General features: G+C 49.8%; 2 long non-coding RNA genes across 3 annotated transcripts in view; one reads left to right on the top strand and one right to left on the bottom strand.

Moving 5' to 3' along the window:
- Positions 1-4408: 4408 nt before the first annotated feature.
- LOC105486590 (uncharacterized) overlaps positions 4409-26226 on the top strand; it is a 64073-nt gene continuing 42255 nt past the window's right edge. Inside the window, exons 1-2 of the long non-coding RNA XR_011608007.1 lie at positions 4409-4706; positions 4818-4834. This is a non-coding gene — a long non-coding RNA (uncharacterized lncRNA). The remainder of the gene's footprint in view (positions 4707-4817; positions 4835-26226) is intronic.
- LOC139356096 (uncharacterized) lies at positions 23426-25658 on the bottom strand. 2 transcript variants are annotated; one of them, XR_011607482.1, is made up of 2 exons: positions 25387-25658; positions 23426-23677 (listed from the first exon to the last, which is right to left on the bottom strand). It is a non-coding gene; the product is annotated as an uncharacterized lncRNA (long non-coding RNA). The 2 variants fall into 2 exon arrangements; XR_011607481.1 differs by lacking the exon at positions 25387-25658 and adding an exon at positions 24738-25380.

Raw genomic sequence — 26226 nt, 5'->3', positions numbered from 1 at the left:
CACCCCCCTCCCGGGCCCGCAGCATCTGGGACGTAGAGACAAGCAGTCCTTACCTGCACAAGGATGCCTCTCCTGACTTCCCCTTTCACCACACCATAATTTTTTCACTGCTTACATTAACCTGCCAACATGTTATAATATCTCCTATCAAAAACAAAGCAAAGCACCATTGAAAACGATCTCTGAGCTATATCCCACTGCATCTTCTGTAGTATCTCTGCTTCTCATCACACACAAGCCCTCAAAAGGGTTGTCTGTGTTCCCCATGCCCATTGTCTCTCCACTTCTCCCTTCATTGAGCCTACGCCCAATAGCATTTTGACCCTATGGCTCATGCGCTGCAGGTGCTCAGGCACTAGGAGGCCAGTCAGCCCCATGCTGGGAAATCCAAAGACCAGTTATCAATGCTAAGCTTCCTCAGTCCCTTGGCATCGCCTGACATTGTTGATCGCCCTCCTTAAAGCACATTTTCTGGTTGGCCTTTAGGAGGCCACTCTTGCCTGTTTCTTTGCTTCGCACCCTCTCATTCCCCTTCCCTGCTTCCTCTTTCTCCTCCAGACAGCTCACTGTGACAGCGTTCAGGGCTCAGTGCTCCTAGCTCATCTTATTTTTTTGTTGTTTTTGTTTTTCTTTTCTTTTTCTTTTTTTTGAGACAGAGTCTCATTCTGTCACCTGAGCTGGAGTACAGTGACATGATCTTGGCTCACTGCAACCTCTGCCACCTGTGTTCAAGCGATTCTCCTGCCTCAGCCTCCTGAGTAGCTGAGATTACAGGTGTGTACCACCATGCCTGGCTAATTTTTGTATTTTTAGTAGAGACGAGGTTTCACCATGTTGGCCAGGCTGGTCTCGAACTCCTGACCTCAGGTAATCCGCCCACCTCAGCCTCCCAAAGTGCTGGGATTACAGGCGGGAGCCACTGCACCTGGCCCCTAGCTCTTCTTGAGCACCAGTTGTACTCACTTGTTCTTTTGGTCTTGAACACCATGGAAACGTGAAGGAATTCCAGAGTGCTGTCTCCAGCCCAAACTTGTACACCCAGCTGCTCCTCTGAAATGCACCATATGCAGAATGACACTCTGAATTTCCACCTGTTTATCCCCATTTCTGCAAATGGCAACTCATCCTTTCAGTGGCTCACGCCAAAGCCCTTATATTTATCTTTGATTGATTTTATTCTCACACAACCCCAAGCTAAACCATTAACAAAACCAGTTAGTTATCATAAAAAGATTTCCAGAATCCAATCACTTCTCACTGTTACTGTCTTGGTCCAAGTCATAGGGGCCTCCTGCTTAAATCACTGTGCTAACCCCTGACTATCCACCCTCAGGCTTTTTCAGAAGCAGCTGAAGTGGCTTGTGATGATGGTTGGCTGCAGCCCACCTCCTCAAGCCTTCCAGTGGCTTCCCAGCCCATGTGACGTAACAGCCTACAAAGGTTTGCCCCACCAGCCTGGCATGTCTCTGACCTCAGTCCTCTCTGCTGCAGCCACACTGGCCTCCTTCTCTTACTTCAACAGGTCAGGCCCACCCCTGGCAGAGGACTTTTGCAGCAGGTGGTCTCTTGACCTGCATATCATCACATGGTTCACCTTTCCCTTCCTGCAGCCTCTGCTCACCATGGCCTTGTCAGAAAAGCCTTTGCAGAAGCCCCCTCCTCCCCTGCTGCTGCGCCCCCAGCCTCCTCCTGCTGCTGCTCCTCTCCATCACACTGCCCAGCACATCTGTTCATTTCTTGCCTGCTTCCCTGTGCTGTGCAGCAAGGGAGGACTTGGTCTGTTGTGTTTGCCTATCAGTTGCTGTGACTGGCACATAGAAGGTACTACAATAATTTTGGAATGATGGCACAATAGCTAAGTAGGAAGTTATGTTGGACGCTTTCTCCACTCATCTCTGCAATGAAGACAGAAACGACCTCCAGGATTGTGCATTCATTTGCACACCCAAGGTCACACTGGTACCCAAGTCCATCTCACTCCAATATTTGTACATCAGTAGTTACCCGCACTACTCCTTCTGCAGACTCCCCTGTGTCTGGCCCTTCCCCCTGGAGTCCCAGCACATGAGAAACACTACAGTGTTTATTCCCTGTGAGCCTGAATTAAAGAACTATCCCTTACCTAGAGGCATTCCCTTCCGAGGCTTCCCTGCTCCCAGTGGGGCCTGCACATGCTGCCTGTGCAAACCGCAGGCCAGCACTGGGACAGACACAGCTGGTTTGGGCTTTGCAGCCGGTGGCCCCAGGGGATGACCACAGCGGCCGCAGGTCCCATTCCTGAGCCTTGGAACAGATCTCTGCTGTTGGTGCTTCAGCACAGGCCTGACATGCAGCAGCGGATGGCTGGCCAGACCTCAGGACATAGCCAGGGCCCTAGAGGAAACAGACACCACCGAGTGGAGTTCTTCACAAAATCAGTACTGGAAGCCGAGGCTGAGTCTTTCCAAAAATGGACACAGTTGGGAAGTGACAGAGTGAGGATTTGGATGTGAGTCTGTTTGGCTCCAAACCTGATCCTGTAACCATAGGAACCCCTGCCTCCCTTCTAGGGTTCTCCATGCCTTCCCCATTGCCCTGCCAGGTGGAGGCCTCAGTCCACTCTGGCTGCTGCTGGCTTGGCCTAAAGGCTGATGCTCCCAGCCAGACCTGAGCAAGATGGCCAGCCTCCAGGGAGGAGCTGAGGGAAAGGCCAAGAGCTCAGGATGGTGGCTGGCACTGGTGGCTATGCTCAGCTTTCCCAGACAGTGGCCAAAGTCTATGCTGCAGCCAGGCAAGCTGATGGGGAGGAGGAGCGATCGGCCTTGGTCAGTCTGGAAGGCCCCAGATGCAGCCACAGGCTACCCTTGTCCTTTCCCCTTCCCAGGCATTTCCCCGAACGTGGGACCCTCAGCCTGGGTCACATGGACTTGTAGGCCGTGAGGAAACAACTATTCTGGGCATTCCTGAGCCTTGGGGGAGGCGGCTTTCTTTCTGGCCACTGTGGGAACCCTCCAGGGCCCTGTTGGTGCCTTCACTCAGGAAGGAGGCCTGCCAGGGACCAGCTTGTTCCAGTTCCTTCTCTGAGAGAGCGCCTGCCCTTCAGGTTGTGTGGGCCTCTCCCTGCTCAGGAGGCCAAGGGGAACTGGAGCCTAATGCATTCACTGCACGTTTCCTTAGTTCAGGACAGAACTCCTGCTAGGGACAGACCAACACCTAGGTCATGCACCTTCCAGGGCAGCCTGTGCCTGCCAGGCCCACATAGGACTTTCAGGTACCATGTCCTCCAGTTGTCCCAAAAATCCCATGAGCTACCAGCCCTCTCCATGTAATGGACACAGACACGGAGCTTCAGAGCAGCCATGAGCCCCATGTCTCAGAGCTGGGATATAGGAGGCAGGAGCCCATCCTTGGGCTGTTTGGAGCCAGTGCACTTAACAACCTTCTCTTGTGGTTTGCAAGGCAGTCTCCCTGGCAGAGGTGGCAGCACAGGAGCTGCCAGGCTCAGGTCCATGGTTTGCCTTGGATGACCCAAGGATATTTCTGGGGTTTAAATGAGAATCCATTTATGGAAATGTTGGACAAAGTCAGGTTGTGAAATTAACATAAACTAGTAGAAACAGCATTTTAAAGAAACAAAATAGAAAAGAAAGAAAAATGTATTTTCAAATAGAAAAGAAAGAAGAGAATAAAATGAGAAATTTTGGCATATGTCACATCTACTATGGGGAAGAACAAGTCTTGAGTGTGTGTGTATGGTGGGGGGGTGAACACATGATGATGATGTAAAATACCATGTTTATCGTAGGTTGTGGTCGAAAAAGTGCACTGCTCTTGTGTACACAAACCCAATGCTGAGTGCGGCGCATCTTGAACCCCACCACAGAACCTTCTCAGGGAGCCTGGTCCAGCAGGGCAAGGCTCATGGAGCCCCCTGCTGACTTCTCAGGAAGCCACAGGGACAGGGACCACAGCATGGCTTCCTGGAAAGGTGGAAACTCAAATTCTAAGATTCCCAAGAGGGGACTTGAGGGGGTCATTGCCCTGGACAATCAGTGGCCTCCAAGATGCTATTCAGACCCCTTTCAAAGTCTTGGAGGAACAAAGTGACCACGCATCCTGATGTGCCTTGGACTGTCCCAGTATTTGCCTATTGTTCTAGCAAAATGAAGGACAGAGTCCTCTTCTCTGTCAGAATGTCCTGGTTTCAATGATAAACTCTATGGCCAGCCTGTCAAAGAGTGAGGGAGTTTGTGGGATCTGCTGCATTCATGGATGGAAATGCAAAGCCTCCTGTTCCTCCAGCCCTCTTCCGTCACCCTCCCCTCCTCCTCCAGGAAAGCCTGGAGAAGCCCCAGGTTCTTGCTGCACTTCCTCCCTGGATGCTTCTTCTCTTCACCCAAACTTGGAGCTGCTTTCTGGAGCATCTGAATCCCTGGCCTGGCCTGGGGTTCCTCATACTCCCTGTAAACCAGGTACAAGCAGGGAGACCAGCCCAGGAAGAGAAAAGTTCGAGTTCCACAGGGTTTGAGGTGGAATGCCAGTCATGTAGTCAATGCGGTCAGTGTTCACCCATCACAAACCACAGTGGAGATCTGGGAAGGGAAGTCTCTGAGGCTCTTCAAGCCCTGGTCTCCTTATCTATGGTTCCTCATCCATTTCACCCTGAACAGGGAGAAGGGACAGCCTTGGACTGCCTGGAGGTGGGCAGAACTGGAGCCTGAATGCAGGTAAGAATACCAACCTAGCGTTCATTGCACCCTTCTACATTCCAGGTGCTTAGCACATTCTGACTAATACTCCCTGCTCCCTGCAAGGGAGATAATATTTCTGTTTTGCAGATGAGAAAACAGGCAAGGTTAGCACTTTCCTAAGCCATGTGCAGAAAAGTAGGTGAAGCTTGAGTCTCCACATTTTTTATTGAGCTGTCTGCATTGAGTTCCTCCTTCCTGTGTGTCTGAGCCGCAGCCATGGAGGGATAAATGAAGGTATCAGTGGGTAGGGATGGATTGTGATGATGAGAGGGGGTCACCTTGAACCAAAAGGGCATCAGACACTTCTCTGACTTCTGCTGGGGTGTGAGCTGCCCCCGAGTGGAGGGCAACATTACTTGAACTCTCAAGGGGTCCGGCACACGCAGGGCCATGCAATATGACAATGTTGGCTAACACTTGGCCTGGGCCCTGAGCAGCCCTGAGCTCAGAAGGGAGGAGCTAGAAATGCACTCTGGAATTGGAAAAAGGAATGGTTAGACTCTGCCTTGACCAGTTAGCACGAACACAGGAGCCAGGAGACTGGTAGAAAATAAGGGGGATAATAACAATAAAAATTACTCCAGTTAAGTCTTCCCAAGAGCCAATTTTGTGCCACACTCAGGGCTGGCTGCTCTGGAGGCAAGAGAAAGAGAATGACTTGCACAGGGCCACCTGGGGTTGCCCTCACTCTTTGACAGGCTGGCCATAGAGTTTATCATTGAAACCAGGACATTCTGACAGAGAAGAGGACTCTGTCCTTCATTTTGCTAGAACAATAGGCAAATACTGGGACAGTCCAAGGCACATCAGGATGTGTGGTCACTTTGTTCCTCCAAGACTTTGAAAGGGGTCTGAATAGCATCTTGGAGACCACCTGTGTCCCTCCCCAGCATCTCTACTTGTGTTGGCTTGAGCTAGCACTGGGGCCTTGAGGCTGCATATGCTTCCTGGCCAGGGTATGCAGTATTAAGGTAAGATTCCCCTCTCTGGCTTTGTCCCTGGAATCCTTCAAACATGCATGTTCTTCCCTTAATTCTTGGGGTTCTTCTATGTCCGTTGTCATCACTCATCTTTTAGTGACAAGTGCTCTTGGTGACATCTCTTCGTCTGTCTGTGTTAAAGACATTCCTTAGCTGCAGGACAGGCAGGGATGTAAGATTGCAGTCGCCTTACTTAGACTTTTCCCCAGTGTACTCTTGCTGTGATAGTCAGGGCTCTTTGAAATGCCCAAGGGCGGGACATTACTAGGAAGTCAGGGTTCAGGAATCATCCTAAATGCATGTGCTTTAGGGCCTGGCCTTGGTCTTGGGTACACCAGGGGCTACTTAATTCCTAGCTTAGCCTCCTCCTGAATGTCCCCCACATCCAGGGCTTTAAGCTCCATTCCTCAAGTTATCAGCCAGAGTCATCACCTCTTCCCAATTTCATGGAAATTTCCAGTTCCTAAAATTCTACCCTAAACCATCATGATCTCATTGCAAGACATTTTAATTACTTTGAACAGACTATTTAAACAAATAGCCTAAGGATATGTGAATTGCCACCCACTGCAGCTCTCTGACCTATAACTTCAAATGGGATGGGGTAGCCTCAGTGGCTACTTAGACACCTGTCTCTGTAAGAGACAAGAGCATATCCAATTGTAATTCAGCTGCCAAGGACAGAGTTTGAAATTATTTTTGCTTTTTCACCTGTGAAGAGAAAATCTTTCTTTTGGATTTTACCCTCTCTTACTTGTGCTGATGGTTCACAAACCACAGATTTCCACATACATGTTTGGATGTCCATGTTCTTGGGGGTTCAGATTCCCAGCTTTGTCTTTCACTCCCAATGGTTCCACAGCAAATTCACCCCACCAGCTGTCCTGCCAGGGGGTCCAGCATGAGCTCATGCCAGTGTAACAAAGACGGATCCCTACTCATCATAGCCAGATGGTCTCCCACCCGCCCCCACCCCCCACCACCGCCCCCACCCCCCACCACCGCCAAAAAAAAGGTTTCCAAGTAAAATAAGACAAATAGCCAGGGCCGAGAGCTGTCCACCAGGATCCCCCATGCTCACCTCTCAACCTGGCTTCCACCTAGAGGTTGTTTACAAGGATAAATCGAAATGTCCAGTGCAGCTTGGAGGTAAGATTTTCATCTCCGTCTCATTTCAACACACACCATGAGTTGTTTTACAGAAATTGAATCAAAGCAGAGCACATGTTTTAGGTTCCCAGCACTGATATGTCCTTCCTCATCATTTTCATTTACATATTCACACCATTCAACATTAAGGTGAAACAAAATAAGACAGGAAAAAAGTATCTTTGGCAAGTTTGGGCTTGGAATCTAGGCAGGAACTAAAGAAGCTAGGAGAGACCCCGTGCCAAGCCCCCAATCTAGTCTGAAACTCATGTGAACCAGAGGGAGCTCTCTGCTCTGGAGACAGCTCAAGCCTCGGATGGTGATGCTCTGGGCACGCCCCAAAGTCCAGGCACCTTTGCACTTCCCAGGGTCCTGAAACAGAAACGTGGAGGCTGCCCGACTCATTGTGCATGGCAGCGGGGGTCATCCGTGGTATTAAAAAATATGCAGAGACTGGGGAAAGTCTGAGGGTGCGGGTGGGGGAGGTAAGTGAAGTTGAAATTAGTGAAAAATAGAATTTATAAAATCATATTAAATATTTAATTTTAAACGAGGTGAGGAGAGTCTTTATCACTGTCTTGAACTATTTAGGATTGTGGATCCAACCAATTACTTTCCTCTAAGGAAACTGAAAAGTGCTTTAAAGGCAGCAATGTGTTAGATTCTGGAGCAAAAATCCAGTTTTTAGGTTCCCCACCCGTGCCTGATACTATAGAAGCTTACTGCAGGAACTAACTAAAAATGCTCTGCATGGATTTTTCCACTCTAAAGGAGTGCGAATATAGTTTGAAACCCTTTAAGAATGCCCTGCATCAGCCCTCTCCAGCTTCCCTTCCCCTTGGTCACACAGGCTCACTTCTGCCTCCCTACTGTCTTCAAATGCATCCTCCCCTGCCCAGGACCTCTTTTCAGCCTGGCAGCCCCATGACACCACTGAGGCTGCAGCTGGGTCCTCCCCTATAACGAGTGCGACACCTCCTGGGTCATCTTTTCAGCACCACACCACTACCTTCCCAGCCTGAGCTCTCTGCATCATCTGATTTCCTTGCTCATGTGCCCATGGTTCGTCCTCCCCATGGGATGTGAGCTCCACCAGGCCCACACTTTCCTCCCTGCCATGCCTGCTGCCAGGCCCTGTCAGGGCAGCTGGCCGTTCCACATCTCGCCTCTCTGAAAGTCTTTTTCCGTCATGCAGCCAAGTTCAAGTTTGTTTACCTTCTCCTCAGTTAAAGCCTGATTTACTGTCCCAAGAAGGAAGGCAGCAAAACTGTCACACATTACGTATTTACAAAGCAGTGCCATTTCTCTCGGTGTTGCTGATATGCCCTGAGGATTTTGCATTGGCCAAATTATCATAATTTGAATAATATGTCAAGCTAATATTTCTCTTAAGACTTTCTTATACTTATATTTCCAAGGGAAATACGTTAACATAAAATACATTCATTTTATTTAACAAACAAATAATATGCCTTAGCCAGTTTAATATAGAACACTGAAACTCCCCAGGATGACAGACAGAAACATTCAGAAAAACGGAATCTACTATTTTTTCTATCCACATACAAAACCCCAGACAGAAGACTTGCTCATAAGTCTCTTGTTTAGTACTTTTCCTCCAAGAATATTTGGAAAGGAGACTATCACCCTAACCTGCTTTCAGGGAAGTGGATGAAAGAAAAGAGAAGTAGAAAATTCTGAAAAAAAAAATCTAGTAAATGAAATACAGCAAAGGAAAGAGATGAGAAAAGTGAGTCTAGGAAAAAGGGGCCTCCTGGGGGAAGGTCTGGGCCTGGGCTCTCAGCCCGGGCTGCCCATTTGGCTCATGAAATCCACTCTGGGGGACTGTGAAATCAGAGCCTCGGGTGGACCAGGGGCAGTGCGTTTTAAAGCTCTGTGGGCGATCTCAGTGCCCAGCCATGGTGAGAAGTCACTGCTCTAGACCAGTGGCTCTTAAACTTGAGGGAGCCTCAGAGTTAGCTGAGACACAGGGTTCTTGATTGCCCCCGAGGTTCTGGCTTGGCAAGTCGGGGTGGAACCTAGGCATATGCATTTCTGACAGGTCCAGGACCACAGGGTGAGAGGGAGCCTGTGCTCCAGACCGCGGGCATGCGGCCTTGTTATGTGGGGCTGGTCAGTGTGCCAGTGGCGACTGTGTGCAGTCCAGTGCCACAGGGACAGAGAAACATGAGACTTCAAGATTGAAAGAGATACTCAACTCCAGGGTGTTAATTCTGCCTCTTGCTCACCCACTCAATGAGCACCGCTACCGCCCAGGGGAGTCCGGGGCATTTCTTCCAGGTTTGATTACTGTGATATCATCCATTAGATCGGGCTGAGCTAGCCTGGAAGATCTTCCTCACTGACTTCAGTGCCCCGGGGAGTAGAAGTTCCATCGTCCAGCTGACAAGAGGACTGGGGAGTTACTGTCTGGGTTTCTTATTCAAACATCTCCCCAGGATGTCTTGCAAAGAGGCATGGGTGCTGTTCCCTGGTTTCTGGCCTCCACTGGCTCACATTCGGGCATGTTTCCCTCCCTAAGGAGAAGCCCCTGCTGCTGCTCCCTTTCTAACCAGCCCCCACAATACAAACAGGACGGCAGGGGTGAAGGCTGGCACCAGAGGGCATGTAAAACTTGGTCTCGTTTCTGTCACTAGAGATCCTGAAAAAGCCCCTCCTTGTTCCTGAGCCCAGTGACTTCCCAGGGCCTTTTAGGCTGCCTGGAATCTGCAGCAGCCACCTGTATCGCAGAGGAAACCCATGCTGCTGTGCCTGGGATCCGGCCCATGGTCTCCTTGAAGCCTTGAGGCATTTTCTCTCTGTCTAGGGAGTGCTGAGCCAGCCCTTTCTGGATGCTAGGCCTGAGAGTCCCGGGAGAGCTCTGTTTTGCCTGCCCTTGCCCAGGGCTCGGCGGGGAGCGCTCACCCTGGGCTCCGGCTCTGAGGCTGCTCCTGGTCTCCTTTCTCTCTGATTTCTTCCCACTCCCTTTGCTCTGCCTCGATGCCCAGAGGCAAGGCATGCAGAGCCCATTCCGGGGATTGAGTCCTCCCCTCCTCAGCTTCCCACCTGTCCTGGGATGGTGAGAGAGAGAGAAAGAGGCAGAGAGAGACAGAAACATGCACATGCGCAGGCATACACACACGTACACACACACACAGGTCCCCGACCAGTGCTGAAGCAGGTGAGCTTACCCACCTCCTATCCACAGAAGCACTCAGAGTGAGGCAGCTTCTGGAGTCCATGTGCTACATCCAGATGCTGAGAATCTTACACGTGTATCTTGGGTCTTCACTTCTCAGCTGAGCTTCCAACTCATTTATTCAGTTACCTACTTGGATGTCAAAGGCATTTCAACCTTTGCAGAGACCAAGAGAAAACGTGATTCTCACATCCCCCTTACCACCTAAGCACATTCAACTCCCAGCTTCCTTGTCTTGTGATATCACCAGCCAAAAACCTGGAGCTGCCATGATTCCTTGAGGGTCCCACCCCACCCCTAGCGTGCGCGCGCGCACACACACACACACGCACCTTCCCATCCTCAAAGCCACTGTGGCTTTCAATCAAACTCAAACTTCGATAACTTCCTAGAGCTCTCTGGGCCTCCATGTGTGATCACACCTGCCCTCTCCTGCCACCTCCCCTGGCTGCACAGGGAGCTTTCTATGCACGTGTGTGTGTGTGTGTGTACACATGTGTGTATGGAGCCAGCAGGGAGCCAGTTAGTGGAGGGGAGGGTTTCCAGAAGCAGCATGTGGGGACCCAGCCCTGCAGCCTGGATGGGGATGCTGGCCCATCCTCCTCTCTGCTTCTCAGCCCATCTCTGTGCCACCACCTCCCTGCCCACCTTTCATGTTTCCATTGCTCTCATTCAATTCATGACATTCTCTGTGTATGCAGCAAATACTGCATTCTACTCTCTCAATTCCTTGCAGTACTCCAGGGCAGCCAACTGCAGGGGCTTCCGTGGGGAGAACAATCCAGGTGGGCGAGTGACCTTTGGACTCAGTCCGCAGGAGTGTGTTTAGAGACATCACTGCCCACAGAGGTTACTTTATGCGATAAAATTCTGAGGGATGTGAGGAATACCTTCTGGCCCCTCTGAATCTAATCCCCACTGTCTCAGCCCAGACCTCTGTCCTGGAACCACTCAGGAGCACTGCTGTCTGCACCACCAGCAACTTATGGAGACAGCAGGAAGAGCTGAGGTCAGAATGTTTCTTCCCTGGAGCCCTCCAGCCAGGTTACTCCCGGTTTCTGCTGATGGAGGCTGGGAGCTCTGCCCAGGGGAACCATCTACCCAAAGCACCCTGCCTTTGCATTGGATGACTGCTTCCCCACCCTGTGACCTGCTTGCACCTTTGCAAGTAGTGACTTTACTAAACTCCTCTGAAATGACCCTAGTTTGAGTGTGCCATCTGTCTTCTGCTGGGACCCTGATTAACGTACAGACTGTTACACTTTCAGATGATGTTTTTCCATGATGTTTGCATTTCTTGAAACAAGCCTGTGCTGCTTTTATAGTACATGGAAACAGGAAAAATAAAACAAGAGGCAGCATTCAGCACTCTGCAAGTGGAGCTGCTTCCTAACTCGGCTCACTCTGGGCCCAGGTTTCAACTCCAAAGGGGACACAAGCTGACCCAGTTCCAGCACTGTGTGTAAACATTCCCCAAGGGGATTTTAGCTTAATGAGTTACGACAGTGCCCAAAGGATTTGCTGAGAATGAATCAACTCACACTCTGGAATAGGAACTTTACAACTTTAGTCTGAATTAAGTTCAGGTGTTACAAGCCTAGACTTTGGAGTTAGGAAGACCTGAGCTATAGTCCAGATTAGCCTATGTGAGTGTGACCTCAGACAAGTCACTTAACTTCTCTGAGCTCCAACCTTGTCATCTCAAAATATTTCTAAATTTAGGAGAGAACTTATTGAGAAACTATATGAAAAAATGTTTAGCATAATAAGCACTTAATACATACTCAAAGCGTGAAGATGATTCTCACTATCATTATTCTAAATACTACTCCATGTATAGAGCACAGCATGGGAGGTGAAGATACATCAGCTTCCAGCTTCTTTCTAACAGGGCAAGTGTGGCAAGAAGATGGTCTCTTCCCAATCTAGCCTGGGCTCCTCTCATCATTTTCAGAGCCAATTCTGCCTGCCCTCTGCGATATGACCCTGAGGCCTAGGGTGGCAAAGCCTTTTATCAATGTCTTTATCACTGATGAGGGAAATCTGCAGTCTTGGCACATGCAACCCCCACAGTTCCCATATGCCTGGAGGCTGGATCACCTGATGCCAAAGAAGGACATGTCCTCTGATAAGGTCCCCAGAACGCTGACTGCCCACTGGGGTGGCTGGTTTGGGACAAGTGTCTTGTGGCAGGTCACCTGAGGCCTCCATGACTGACTCGGTGGGGTCACAAGGCTGCTTTAAACATTTATTATTCAGGAAGAGGCTTTTTCCAAGTGAGGATTCAAGGGGAGCCCCCCATGGGCAGCCCTGGGGACACAGGGATAATCCTCTAAGATGGCACCCCTGTCCTTGCTGCCTACCCATCTCCATCAAGCCACTCTGTGCCCACGGTGAGAGGGCCCCACCGCCCGTGTGAGTCAATATAACACATTCCACACCAGCAATACGGAGTCATCGGGTGTGGAGGTAGAAAGGGTTGGCCTGAAGCTGTGCGTGCCCCCAGCCTGCGAGGGGAACTTGCTTTCTCCTCCAACCCAGATGGGCCTGGAGCAAACACTCACAAGAGGTTTTGGGGATGGCACTTGAGGGACAATTGGTGTTTCATTGACTATGCCACTATGCTTTCTACCCCCAGCTCTCTGTCTCTGTTCATGGGTGGCCATTTCCGGGAGGATTGAGGAGCTCATGCGTGTGATATCCAAGTGCCTCAGGGCTTAGTTCAGTCATCACTGATACAGCACCCAGACCCCTGCTGGATGGTGCAGGTCATACAACAGGGTCCTCTGTAGAGACAGACCCTCCAGCAGCTCCTGGCAGCCAGTTTGGGCTTTAAATCATAAATTTGGTGCTGCCTTTCCTCTGGAGGGAAATTTTCCAATGGCTTTTCCGTGCCACTGGAATCAAATCCAGACTCTTTTCCAGGGCCCGCAGGCCCAGTGAGGTGTGCCTCTGGTTACCTTCCAGGATTCCTCAAACCCCTCTCCAAACTACCTAGGCCTCCATGCCATCAACCCTGGGCCCTCTCAGGACCTTTACCTGGAGCACCCCCATTTGCTTATGGCTGTCTCCTCTTCACTCTTCAGGTCTCAATTCCACAAATCCCTGCTCCAAGAGGCTCCCCTGGTCAGGTCGGGCAGACTGCCTCTGCACCCCAGCCCTGCCTCTGTCCCTGTCGAGCTGCCCCACAGCAGTATCACCATTGACAGTCCCTTGTTTCCTTGCCCACTGCCTATGTCCTCTTCAGCACGTGAACTTCAGGAGAGCATAAGGGCGGATGGAGATCCATGCCTTTCTCCATCTGTGTCACTAGGGCCCTAGAAGGAGCAGGAGAACAGTTGCATATTTCACACCTGAATGGTATTTAATCAGTATGTGAGGGCTGGACAGATGCAGGAATTCCCAGATGCCTTTCCAGTTTAGAGACACGGGGCTCCTGCCTTTAAGACAGAGAGTCAGAGGCATTCCACCAACCAAGCCCCTCTGTGCACTGCAGGGGTAAGGGTGGACGCGCCAGCATCTTCCTCCTAAAAAGTGCGCACTCCCAGGACCCTCTGATAGAGGAAGACTGGGAGATGCGAGGGAGGGTGCAGAGGAAACCAGCATCAGGTGTGAGGAACCCCAGAGCTTCTCAGTGAGCCTGGGGCCAAGGGTAAGAGGCAGGACCTGACACCAGCACCAGTTCAGTGGGATCCTGAGCCTTGGAGCTGACGGCTTGCCCAGGCCACAGCTGGCCAGGCTCAGCTGAGCCTCCCCGGAGGAGGAGGACTGTATAAACAGGAAGTCTACCGCCCAGACGCTGATGGGCCTTTGATAACTGCTAAACCCTCCTCAGTCTTTCTCCCAAACGGTTCCTCCCTTGGTTTGAAGTCACAGTTCTGGAGGCAGGAAAACAGATTCCACACCTTCCTGACTCAATCACCAGGCACCAGAAAGAGGGAGAAGATGGAAGCAAGAGGTGACAGAGAGAACCAGAGAGAGGGATGAGGGAGGAAGGAAGGAAAAAACAGAACCACGAGGGAGACAAAGAGTTAGCAGGGTAAGAAAATAACAAGAGAAGCAAAGAGAGTGTGGCCCCAGGAGAGAGATGAAGAGTGAGCTGAGTGACCTTGTAGTTTCTCTAATGCAAAGCAGCTAGCCCAAAAGGAGTTGATGAATGCCAGTGCTACTCTGGGGGATCAACCCATGACTGACCTCTTCTGCTCACTCCCTGCTTTTAAAGCACGGAAGTCAGAGACATCATCCGTCAGAAGTGGGTCTCGCCAGGAACCCCACGCGCTCACCTGGGCTCTCAGGGCCTGGGATGTGGCCCTTGTTCCCTTGGGGATCAATACCTGGTGGTCCTGGCACCCACAGAGGCCTCCCTGTTGCTCTCTAGCATGGGGACCCCTAAAAACAGAGGGACTTGGGTAGAGAGTTGCTGCCACATTGGGACTGGTCATGGTGGAATTCAAGTGAATCCTGGTGACCGTGCTCCTCAAATGAAAAAGAGTGTGTGAAAGAGGGGAAAGGGCTGAGCGCAGTGGCTCACTCCTGTAATCTCAGCACTTTGGGAGGCCTAGGCGGGCAGATCACCTGAAGTCGGGAGTTCGAGACCAGCTTGACCAATATGGAGAAACCCTGTTTCTACTAAAATACAAAAAAAAAAAAAAAAAAAAATTAGCTGGGCGTAGTGGTGCATGCCTGTAATCCCAGGTACTCAGGAGGCTAAGGCAGGAGAATCGCTTGAACCTGGGAGGCAGAGGTTGCAGTGAGCCGAGATCACACCACTGCACTCCAGCCTGGCGACAGAGGGAGACTTCGTCTCAAAAAGAAAAGAAAGAAAGAAGGGAAAGAAACACTTTTTGGAGGTGAGACCACACTGCTACTAGCTACCTGCTCCTAGTGACCCACAGAGAATCCTTCACCATCTTGAGCCTTAGTTTCTTAATTTGTAAAGTAGGGAGAATAAGAGTGTCTACCTTTCAAGGTTACTGTTAAAGTTCAGAAGGAATAAGCAAGAGTAAGTTACCTGCAACCAAAGTGTGCCATGTCCACAGGGAAATCAGATCGCAAAGTTGCCTGTAGGCCACACACGTCTCTCTCATGTGGTGCGTGCAAGCAGGCAGGTGGTTAGGTCACATGCTGAAAAGACCTTAGAAAAAGTGTGTGCTCCCTACAAAGAAGGGGGATCTGGCAGACTTTCCATCTGTTCCAAGTGCCCAGCACAAAGCAAAGGTATATCTCCTAGGTTTTCAAGACTAATTTGCCTAACTGGACACATACTACACCCCAGGCTTGGTGTTGTGTGAAGAGGCTGCTTGCTTTACAGATCTGCCTTCTTTACTCCTCCCATAGTCCTGTATGATGGGTATTTGCTATGCTTTGAATGTGTCCGTAACAATTCATGTGTTGGAAACTTGAACCCCAATGCAACAACAGTGTTGGGAGTGAGGCCTAGCAAGAGGTGATTAGTTTATGAGAACTCTGCTCTCAGTGTCATTATCGTGGGAGTGAGTTAGTTATCAAGAGAGTGGGCTTGTTTTTAAAGCATGTTCAGCCCCCTCTTGCTCTGTGTAACTTGCTTGCTCTTTCGCCCTCTGCCTCGGGATGGTGCAGCACAAAGGCCCTTCCCAGATGCTGGCATCATGCTCTTGGATATCCCAGCCTCCAGAATCATGAGCCAAATAAACTTCTATTGTTTATAAATTACCCGGTCTATGGTATTCTGTTATAGCAGCAGAAAACAGACTAAAACAGTATTATTCCCATTTTCCAGAGAGAGGACCTGAGGCTCCATTAGGTTGAGTTAAAGCCAAATGTCATTAAATCATTAGGTGACAGAGCCTACTAGCGGCTGCTAGCTCCCACGTATTCACCCGTAACTACTGCACAAAGATGCCTCAGAATAAGAAGAGGACATGCTCTTCACTTTGAGGACATTGAGGAGCAGGAAGAAGATAGATATAAAAATGAGCAAGATATTGTGTACGTGATGCTATAGGAGTGGGATAGGAGTGCAGTGTCCAACCTGCTCAACTGTCCATGCTATATAGTAGTCCCACAAGGTGAAGGACATATTATACTTGAGAGAGAGAGGTGTGAGGAATATGACAAGCCATGCTGAGATCATGTGCTCATCCCTGGATGGTTGGGGCAGTTGAACCTTGAGTGCCAATGTCCTGAAGGCCACAGGGGAATGGAGAAGGAGTAATTACCCAAAGGAAAAGTGAGAGTTCCACTAGCAGAAGAAACCGGTGAATGATGGCCAGGCTGAACCAACCAACAAGTATTCTCCCCATTTTCAGCTGACTAATTCAGGCCTCCTCCCCTGGTGCCTTTCTTGTATACCTGGCTCTCTTAGTGCCTGCCAGTTCCATAACACTTAGTTAATGCCTTGTGCATATCGTCTGTTATCACTAGACTGTGAGTCTCATGAGGGCAAGAATCTTTGAATCTCCAGGACCATAGTTCAATAAATGTTTAATATGGCAAGATGAACTTTATCTTATGAAAAATGACAATGCTCAGAGCAGGGCAATAGCAGGATCTGATTTGTGCTCTGGAAAGATTTACCTGATCACAATATGGGGACTAAATTAGTGGGGGAAGCAAATTGAGACAGGAAGACAAATATGGAGACTATAGAAGCCACCATCATAAAACATGAGGAACCATGACAATGGTAGGGTAGAGATATGTAAATATCAATATCTTCCTATTGGAAGATACTATTGGCCCAGCCAACATAGGAACATTAATTAAGATTAATTAATTAATTAATTAACTATTGATTATTAAGGAGGAATGTCTTTGCTAAGCATGAGACTGTATGGACATGGTAACAACCCAGTGTTGCAACAGAGCTTACAATAAAAAGCAGTCACCTCAGCCCCACTGTCCGCACATAGGCTCACTTCTGCAGGCAGCCTCTTTCTATCATTTGTCTCTACTTCTTCTGCTGTCTATTTCACCCTTTATCTTCTCTTTTTGTTGTTTGATGGTTCATCTATATGTGCTGGGCTTCCTCATTCAGGTGGCCGCTTCTCCCTGCCCACACTGTGATTCCTGCACTCAGATTTCCAAATAAATCCTGGGGCCCGATGTAAGTTCTGAGGATGCAAATGAACGAAAGGGCCAGGCATCATGAAGTCTACATCCAAGTGGCGCAGACAGAAAGGAAACAGTGACTACGTAGGATCATGTCAGGACGTGATGCATGTATCGAATGAAGGGCAGGTAGTGAATGTCAGCTTGGTCCTCCATGCTGTGCTGGAAGGCCTCTCTGGGTCTGAGAATAGCACAGCCTCTTGTTCCCTAGACCTGTCTTCTTGATGGGGAAAGTGCTGAGACTGGACAAGGTGAGCAGAAAGGATGGCCCAGTGGAGTGTGAGGAAGGGAGAGCGTTCACCACAGCCCCTGTGCCAGCCTCACCCACCTTTCTTAGAGGACAGCACAGTGAGGGGACAGAGGCCAGCACCTGACCATGGCAGGCTGAGTCCAAGGCTGATTGATTCTGGGTGCCTCATCTTCTCTGATAAGTGGTGGCTTGGGACCAGAATTAAATTTATTTGAAACAGGTAAAGGAAAATGATGCTTTCCCACTGCAATCTGGACAGATTCACACCTGATATCTATACCTGCTTCTCTATGAAGGCAGCAGCAAGTATTGCCAAACAGAGGTAAGGAGCATGATACATGTTCTCCCTCCCTTTCCACAGGCCCCAGTCAGGAAAGTTGGTCATGACTGCTGTGAGGCAAATAGCCCAGAAGCTTTTGAGTGAGCTGAGGGCTGGCACTCACCCAGCAGCAACACAGACACCCTCAAGCAAGGCATCCAGGGCAGGGTGATGGCCATCTCATCAGTCAGGCTCCCTGGGAGGACCACAGAACACCTGCTCCACTCTGAGACCACACAGCCTGTGTCCAGGGTCGGTGCTCTTCCCTCCCTCACAGAGGCCTTTCTCCAGGGCACGGAGCTCTCAGGGAGTGCAGGTGAGGGCCCAGACCCCAGCAGCACACCTGGGGCAGTGGTATCCTATGCTGCATTTCTGTGGCTGACTCTAAGTTTGACAGAATCATTCCAAGGTATTCAGAACAGGGGAGTAACAAGGAGGCCGTGAATGAGGCCGTGGTGTTTGCCACATACTCCCTGGCACACAACGCAGAGAGTAAATGCAGAAACTGCTCCAAAGTGATGCCTCCCAGGGGCTCAGGCTTTTCTGGGCTCTCTGTGGTGCTCAGTGCTGACGCTGCTTCCCAAAAGCTCTGAGCACTTCACCCCCACCCCCACCCCCGCAGGCCTCTGGGTACCTGGGACACTGAAGGCCTCTGGTACTTGATTATGCCCAGGGTCCTGGTGTCATAAAGAGCTCCCTGAGCATGGTTGCTTCTCTGATTTTCCAGCACCCATTCCCCCTCCCTAACAGCACGACTCTGTTTTGCAGAATCTTCTTTCCCTGTCCCTGCTCCCATCCAGCAGGTCTCTGACTTCCAAGCTGGGCCAAGGGATGAGCTGCCGGGAGATACGACCCTCAATCCAGAGAGTCAAGGTGAGACACAGTACCTGGATGGCGTTCCTTCTGGTGCTGATGTCTGAGAGGGAAGGCGGGGGGCTCCTAGCCCCCCAGGCAACCCTGGTCCTTATCCTGCCTTTTTTCTGCTTCTCAGTCTGGTTCTCCACTGTTCTTCCCATCTAAAAATCTAACACACACCCCTCAGTAAAATTCCTGTTGCCTGAGAGGGCAGTAGGTAGTGGGGATAGGAGACTGGCATTTCTAGCTGATATCTGAGCCCCATGTGACTTGGACTATGGATGCCAACAGGATACTCTAAATCAACTGATTTATAGGCTCTGATGCCTACATACATTTAAATGTACGGGGGTATTTTGTTTTTAAAATAAGATGAAAAACTTTGGTGGCTGTCAAGCAGGCAAACATATGCAAACCATGGCGGGATGGGTCGTTTAGGCTCCTGAGGCTGAGGACCTGCTCTGTCCTCTGCTGCCATCAAGTCTACGGTGCTGGGGGACACGGGATGGTGAGCTGTCGCCTCAGGGAGCTTCACGCTGACTTAGGAGTGGGAATAAAAGGGTCTAGCCCCACACCGATGATACTCCCCTGCTCTCTTCTCCTCCCTACACTGCCCCTCTGGCCGACCTCAAATATTCCAATTGTTTTAAGTCGATCACTCCCGATTCTCCACCTTGTCCCCATTTTCACTTCCAAAATCCAGTCTCACATTTTCTATTGCCACCACCAGCATGAAATCCCAAGGACGCCTCAAACTTATTAAATCTAACCTTTGAGCATCAAGCGATGTACAGGGATATAGGGGAATAGAGTAAAAAACAAGAAATGGGAGGACAATGGTTTTGGAGCAGCAGCATCTTAGGTCTGCAGCGTCCCTGCCTCCCCGTGCATCACTTGGCACTGGACATGCAGTGGGCACTTCATAGCTGCTCCCTGAGTGAATGCCTTCATGAAGGGCTCTAGCAGCCCCTCAGCAGTGAAACCTGGGGAGTCCCACCACGCCTTCCTTCCTACTCCCCGCAGGCCGCCCTAGCTCAGGCCCTCACCGCCTTGTCTCTGAGCTACAGGATCTTAATTGGTCTCCCCTCTTCAGCTTCCCCACTCCAATCCACTTTGATGATAAATCTTTCCCAAGCCAAGGTGTCTTAGTATTTGTCATGTACACACGTGTACCGACTGTGTGCCTGGCCCTGGGCTGAGGGCCTCACACACAGCAGCGTGCCTGCTCTTCAAAGTCGCCGTGTGAGGTCAGGACTCATTGTCCCCTCGCTACAGGGTTGAAAGCCGAGTGGAGAGGCAGCACAGCTCCCCAGCCGTGCAGGTGGAGCATACACTGGCCCCACACCTGGGTGCCTGATAACAGCATTGTTCTGTTGGGCTGTACATTGTATATATTTTTAATTTTTTGCATATTGCCATGTTTTGACATCTAAAAAAATTCCTTGTTTTGACATCGAAAAAGTCTTTCTATCTGAGGAGAGACTGCAGCTCCTGGGCCAGTTCTTAGAAAAAGGAAAGGGCCCAGTGGTGAGCATGCCTTTGAGGTGCAAACTGACCCATCAGAGCTCTCCCTCCTTTACCTGGGCCTTGCACCCCAGGAGGCAATACCGGCTGCCCTAACCATCCCAGGGACAGTTCTGTGGTCTGGTTGTTCCTATCTCCCCAAAATGTAGGGTCAAAACCCTAACCCCCCAAGGTGATGGTATTAGGAGGTGGGGCCTCTGGAAGGTGATCAGATCATGGGAACTCTGGGATTAGTGCCCTTATAAAAGAGGCCTGAGGGAGCTCATTCGGCCCTCACACCATGGGAGGACACAGCAAGAAGGCACCCTCTGTGACCCAGGAAGAGGCCCCTCACCAGACACCACATCTGCCAGCACCTTGATCTTGGACTTCTCAACCTCTAGAACTGTGAGAAATAAGTGACTGTTGTTTATCAGCCCCCCAGCCCGTGGTATTTGTTACAGTAGCCTGCACGAATGGAGACAGCCAGGCACCAGACAACTAGGCACCATCTATGTCCAAAGCCCACCACAGTGACTCTGAAGCTCCTCGCCCTGCCCCGCCTTGCCTTTCCCACAGAAACCCCAGTAAAAGTCTTAGCCCAGCCTTCCCCTGGCCCTGCCTTCTGCTCCTGACTGTCCTGGTGTCCTTTCCACATGGCCCAGCACAGCACCCTCCTGGCTCTAGGACCCGTGAGTATAAGGGACTCTTTCCAAGCCTCTCCTGTGTCTCCTTCTGTGGCTGCACCCGACGACCATCTTGTAAAAAAAGAAGAGCTTCTCATTCAAACGTTTGTAATTGCTCCCCAAAGTGTACAAAGAAATAATAATAGGTCCTTCAATCTGACATTCCAGAACTTTCTGTCTCTTCCCAGCGCCTTTCCAGGTGGATCTCTCCCTTAGCGTCCGACTTGGCAACTTGGGACTCTTCCCTCATGCTGGCTTTGCTCCTCCCCTTGCTTAGACAGTCATTTCTCCACATGTTCAACTCCCACCTCTTGTGGAGGGCTAAGGTCATGAAATACCTGGAACCTCCTTGTGAAAATACGTCTGCGTAACCTTACCGTGGGCCCTGTAGTAGCGCTCCTGTGATGACTGTGGCCTCCTGAGGTGTGTCCTGGTGGCACCATCGCCTCTCCCAGGCTCTGGAGCAGGGAGAAATGGCCTCTCTCATGCCCTCACCTGCAGGGAGCCTCCCAGTCGCCTCTGCATTCTCAGCAGCATTCGAAGAGTGACCAGAAGGGAAGTTCTTCCTCACAGCCCACGTGAATCTTCCTTAAAGAGAGGCCATCTGCCTCCACATCTCTAGGAAGGAGATCTCCATCTCGCCAGCCTGTGGCCAAGGAGGTCAGCATGTCCAAACCTCTTCATAAGAACCCCAGGGCAGAAACAATGGATCACTCTTTCATGACACACAGTAACCCTTGACACACAGTAACCCTCTTCCCAGCTGAGCAATTTGGTGTTTTAAAACTTTAAATTCATTACTCCAGGTCATTAAAAATAATCATGTGTTAAAAATAAATATTCAGTATACGAATTAACAGTTCACAGGCAAGTTTCTTTTATTTCTTTTTAAGCCCCTGAAATCCCAAGTTCTCTCTTTCCCCGGTTTAATGAAATTCGAAAGCACGCCTGTGTTCTGCCAGGGTCCGAGTGACCCTATGTTAAAAAGACACCCTTAAGGCAGAGCAGGGGTTTGGTATGGACCTGGCTGTAAAAACACATTGAGTAATTTTTAAAAGTGCAGGGTATGTGGCATTTTTTTGTTGGTTTGTCTGTTTTTTAACCATTGAGAATCCCTTCTTTCTGTTCTCCCAGCCAAAATAGTCTCAGGATTCTTCCCCAAAAGAGTTTCCAGGGGCAACTTAACAAGTGCAGAAAATTCAGAGGAATCTGTGCTAGCCTGATGCTTCCAAGTCCTACCCTGGAATAAAGTACACAAGTTAAAATGCAGGGAAAGTTATGCTGGGAAGCTGTGCTAGTAACTGGGAAAAAAGAGTAGGTTCTTTTGGGCAGCTCGGTCTGTGTGGCTCCCAGATCCTGATCCACAGGTGCTTGGTGCCCTCCTCAGCCCTGCCTGCCCTCCAGGAAGTGAAAGAGCACTTAACTGCCCTGTGGGTCTGCCCTCTCCCATAGGCCATAGTCCTTGGAACCAGGGGTTGGAAGGGCTTATGCCCTGAGTAGTAGAGAAAACTGCCCACGCATTTGAAGAACTGCAGCTGATTTTCAGGCAAACTTCCGGTGACCTAGTTGCTGAGATGCCTAAGGCTTTCAAATGCTTACCTGTCTTCCTCTGCAGTAGGGCTTGGGAGGCACATTCAAGCCCAAAGATTTCCTCTTTGGACTTTCATTTTCATTTTGTAAAATGTTGTCCAATTCTCTAGGTTGGTGAAGTAAATTTTGGATCTTAGTTCTGTCACCCAGTATCTCCTCCCAGCTTTGTGTGCTCAAAAGCCTCCAGCTACTCAGGTGGCTGAGGCAGGATAATCGCCTGAACCTGGGAGGCGGAGGTTGCAGTGAGCCAAGATTGTGCCACTGCACTCCAGCCTGGGCGACAGAGCAAGACTCTGTCTCAAAAAAAAAAAAAAAAAGAGGCTCAAGTTGGCGAACGTCCCAAATGCCCTTTCAGCAGTCAGGCTTCTTCCCCCCATCGGCAGGAGATGAGAGACCTGGCAGACAGGTTGTGCCTCGGACTCGCTGCTTTCTGTCCCTTCATTCCCCTCAGACCTGTCTTAATTTCACTATTGCCATGGCTTTCTTCTGTGCTGTTCAGATGTTTCAGCTTTCTCATAGAATTGAGAACACGGGACTCTGAGATCTCCCCAGGAGAGAGGTGGAATCAGGATCTCCCTTCATTTGCCCACCTGACCATCACCCCTTCCTCTCTTAGCTGGACCAAGACTGGCTTATGTCCCATATGGAAACCACGTCCCCCTTTGCCTGCTGTGTCCCGCCTTTCAGTCCATGGATGTTTCTACATGTTAGAGATGTGCCAGGGTTCTCATTTCCCAAACATTCTTTCCCAGAGAAGGACGCAGGTGAACCACGAGTCCTTCTACATTCAGGATGTGGCGAGAAAGCCAGGTTTTCCTGCCCTATCCTCCCTCCCCTCAACAAAAGTGAGCCTTCCTCTTTTATACCAGTCTGAGCAGTGCAGAGTAGGAAACAAACAGCTCTGTTTCTCCCTCTCCTTCCTCAACAAATGTGTTTCCCTGCAAAGCAACTTCACTATTTGTGTGTGGTTGTCAGTGCCCTCCATGGCAGCTGGCTGCAGGACAGTCTGGGGCTAACCTATAACATTCACAAGACAACCCCGTGGATGGAGAGAATCACTCATGAACCCCAGCAATTATGATGTTTCTTTCTTTTATTCTAATAGAGTAACTCTCAATGTCTCTCCAGCTAAGTTATTTATCAAATAAAAAGTTCATATTCCATACCTAATTAGATTTCTTTGTAAGCTTTGACTGATCCATCCTATAGATCTGGGTTGTTGAGAATGCAATGACATATGAGAAGATGAAATGAAAGCGAGTTCATTTGGGGAGTTAATGCTTTAAAGTTGAAACTTCTTGGGACTGGTTCAGAGAAGGCTTCATTTCTGGGAAAGAAAAACAAAGAAAGATGAGATGGGAAGAAGCGAGAGATCATATAATTTGGTTTAATGAGGACTGTTTGGGGAGCTGTGGCTTTCAGCCATGCCTGTAAAATCCTCTTTTGACTACATCTGAGGACTGCATGAGAATTTTTCTGCTAAAGATTTAGTATTTCAGTTATGTATTACTGCGTATCAAACCATCCCCACATGTGGTGCCATAAACCTGCCCCCATTTCACTGTGCTTGTGAATTCAGTGGGTCATGAGTCTGAACAGGACAGAACAGGGTGGCCTCCCGTCCTCAGTCTCTAAGGCCTCAGCTGGAAAGACTTGAGTGGTCAGGCATGATGCTGAGGGCTGGGGCTGAGTGGGGCCTTCTGAAGGTGCTGTTACTCGATGCCTGGGCTTGATGACTGGGAGGCTGGATCCTGTTGGAGTGCTGACCACAGTTCCTCCTCCTCACCTTTTTGCCTGGTTAGGTAGCTCACAGCATGGTGGCTGGATTCTAAAAGAGTGAGCCTGTGATGGAATATTTTGTGTGTCATCTTGGGTAGGCCATAGCAGATACTTGGTCAAACACCAGCCTCGCTGTCACTGTGATGGCATTTTTAGATGAGATGAGCATTTAAATCAGTAGACTCAGAGTAAAGCCAATCAGGTTTTATCGTGTTGGGGGGCCTTGCCCAATCAGTTGAAGGTCATATAGCAAAAAGACTGAGGTGCCCTGAGGAAGAGGGATTTCTGCCTCCTGACTGTGTTTGGATTCGAGTTACAGCACCAGCTGTTTCCTAGATCTGCAGCCTGACAGCCTGCTTTGCAGATGTTGGACTTGCTGGTATCCGCAATTGTGGGAATGGATTCCTTAAGGTAGATCTCTCTGTACACACATACACACACACCCACACACACTCCCTATTAGTTCTGCTTAAGAAACAATAATCGATAAGGGCCCAGGAGAGAGTCTCAAGAGAGATTATTAGAGCAGCTGAAGACCAAAGTGTCTAGGTCACTTCCCCAGGCTCTGTTGGTGGAGCCCAGATTCGAGGAGAGGGGAGGTAGCCTACCTCTCCAGGGGAGGAATGTCAAGGAATGTGGAACCATAGTTTGTAGCCTCCACACCATGAAACTGCAGTGGCCCTTTGACAGCCAGGTCCATACAGAGGGCAAGGGTTCCCAGTAATTGTCTAGGAGCTGGATGAAGAGCAGAGATGAAGAGCACACCTGTGCTAAGAGCCCCAGCACCACCGCACAGCCTCTGAACGCATCCTCTTAGAAGAAGCCCATTTGCACCTACGTCTCCATAGGGCCGAGTCGTCAAGGTGAACTACTGTCGCTGAGCTTTGGGAGAAACCTGTGGCACAGATCATGGGATCTCAATATCTGACACAGTAGGTAACTTGGAAGAGGGCATAGAGGCAAAACCTAACATTGTGTGGATTAGGTTGTTGGGTGGCCGAACACATGGGCGACAAGGTCCTCCCTCTGCTCCCTGTGCACCAGGTAATACAATAAATTCTTTCATGGTCTCATTTAACCTTTGAAATAAGCATGTAAAGTAGTGTCTCAGGAATCTATTGTAGAACAAATCACTCCAACAGTCATTTCATCATCCACCCTCGTGGTCCTGGGGTAGAGTAGGCTCAGCCGGGCTTTTGCTCACCTGTGGTCAGAAGGCAATGAGGGCAGGAGTTCTTTCCAGGCTCGCTCACTCACTGTGGATGTGCCATCTGCTGGGACCTCAGCTGGGGCTATCATCTGGAAAGCCTGCATGGAGTCTCCAGGTGGCTGCTCGGCTCCAAGCAAGAACATCCCAAGAGGGTCTAGCAGAAGCTGTGTGGCCTCTTATGACCTCACCTCAGAACCACAAAGTGTCACTTCCACGGCGTTCCGTTTGTTACCAGTGAGTCACAAAGGCCAGCCCTCATTTGGGGTAAGGAGTGTCAAAGAATTTGCAGATGTGTCTTAAAACCATCACAGGCAGCATGAATTTCTCTCACTATACAGATGAGGAAACCAAAACCTGAGAGATTGAGTTGATTGTGATGGTGCACACAGCTAGCAAGCAGCAGAAGTGAGGTGTGAAACCAGCTTAGCCAGGGTCCGAAGCCTGTGCATACAACCACCATGCCACCCTGTGTCTCTGTAAGCCAATATTTTAGCAGGGCATATGCTACATAGATACATAGGAACAGAATTTGAGATTGAAAGGCATGAGAAAGAACTAATAAACTATTCCAAGAGCAGGCAAGGAATGGTCTTGTACCACTAAGAGAGGTCAGAAAAGGCTTCCCACGGCAGGTGGACTTGGCAGAGTGGGTAAGATATGGATGCGCCGAGAAGCTGGAGGGGGACAGGAACATGCGGCAGGGGTGGGCTGGGAGGCAGGTTTTTTAGGTAGAGACACTGGACATGTGGAGGCAGGAACATACCTGGTAACCCTAATAACAACCCAGCATGCATATGGTAATTCACAGAAGAAGAAAATGAAGGAGATGTGGACTGGCACCTGATATAAAAGTGCTTAAATGCCAGGTTGAGGCCTTTTGCTTTCAT

The sequence above is a fragment of the Macaca nemestrina genome, chromosome 9, assembly GCF_043159975.1.
Source record: "Macaca nemestrina isolate mMacNem1 chromosome 9, mMacNem.hap1, whole genome shotgun sequence".
Classification (NCBI taxonomy): domain Eukaryota; kingdom Metazoa; phylum Chordata; class Mammalia; order Primates; family Cercopithecidae; genus Macaca; species Macaca nemestrina.
This window is presented reverse-complemented; position numbering and strand designations above follow the sequence as displayed.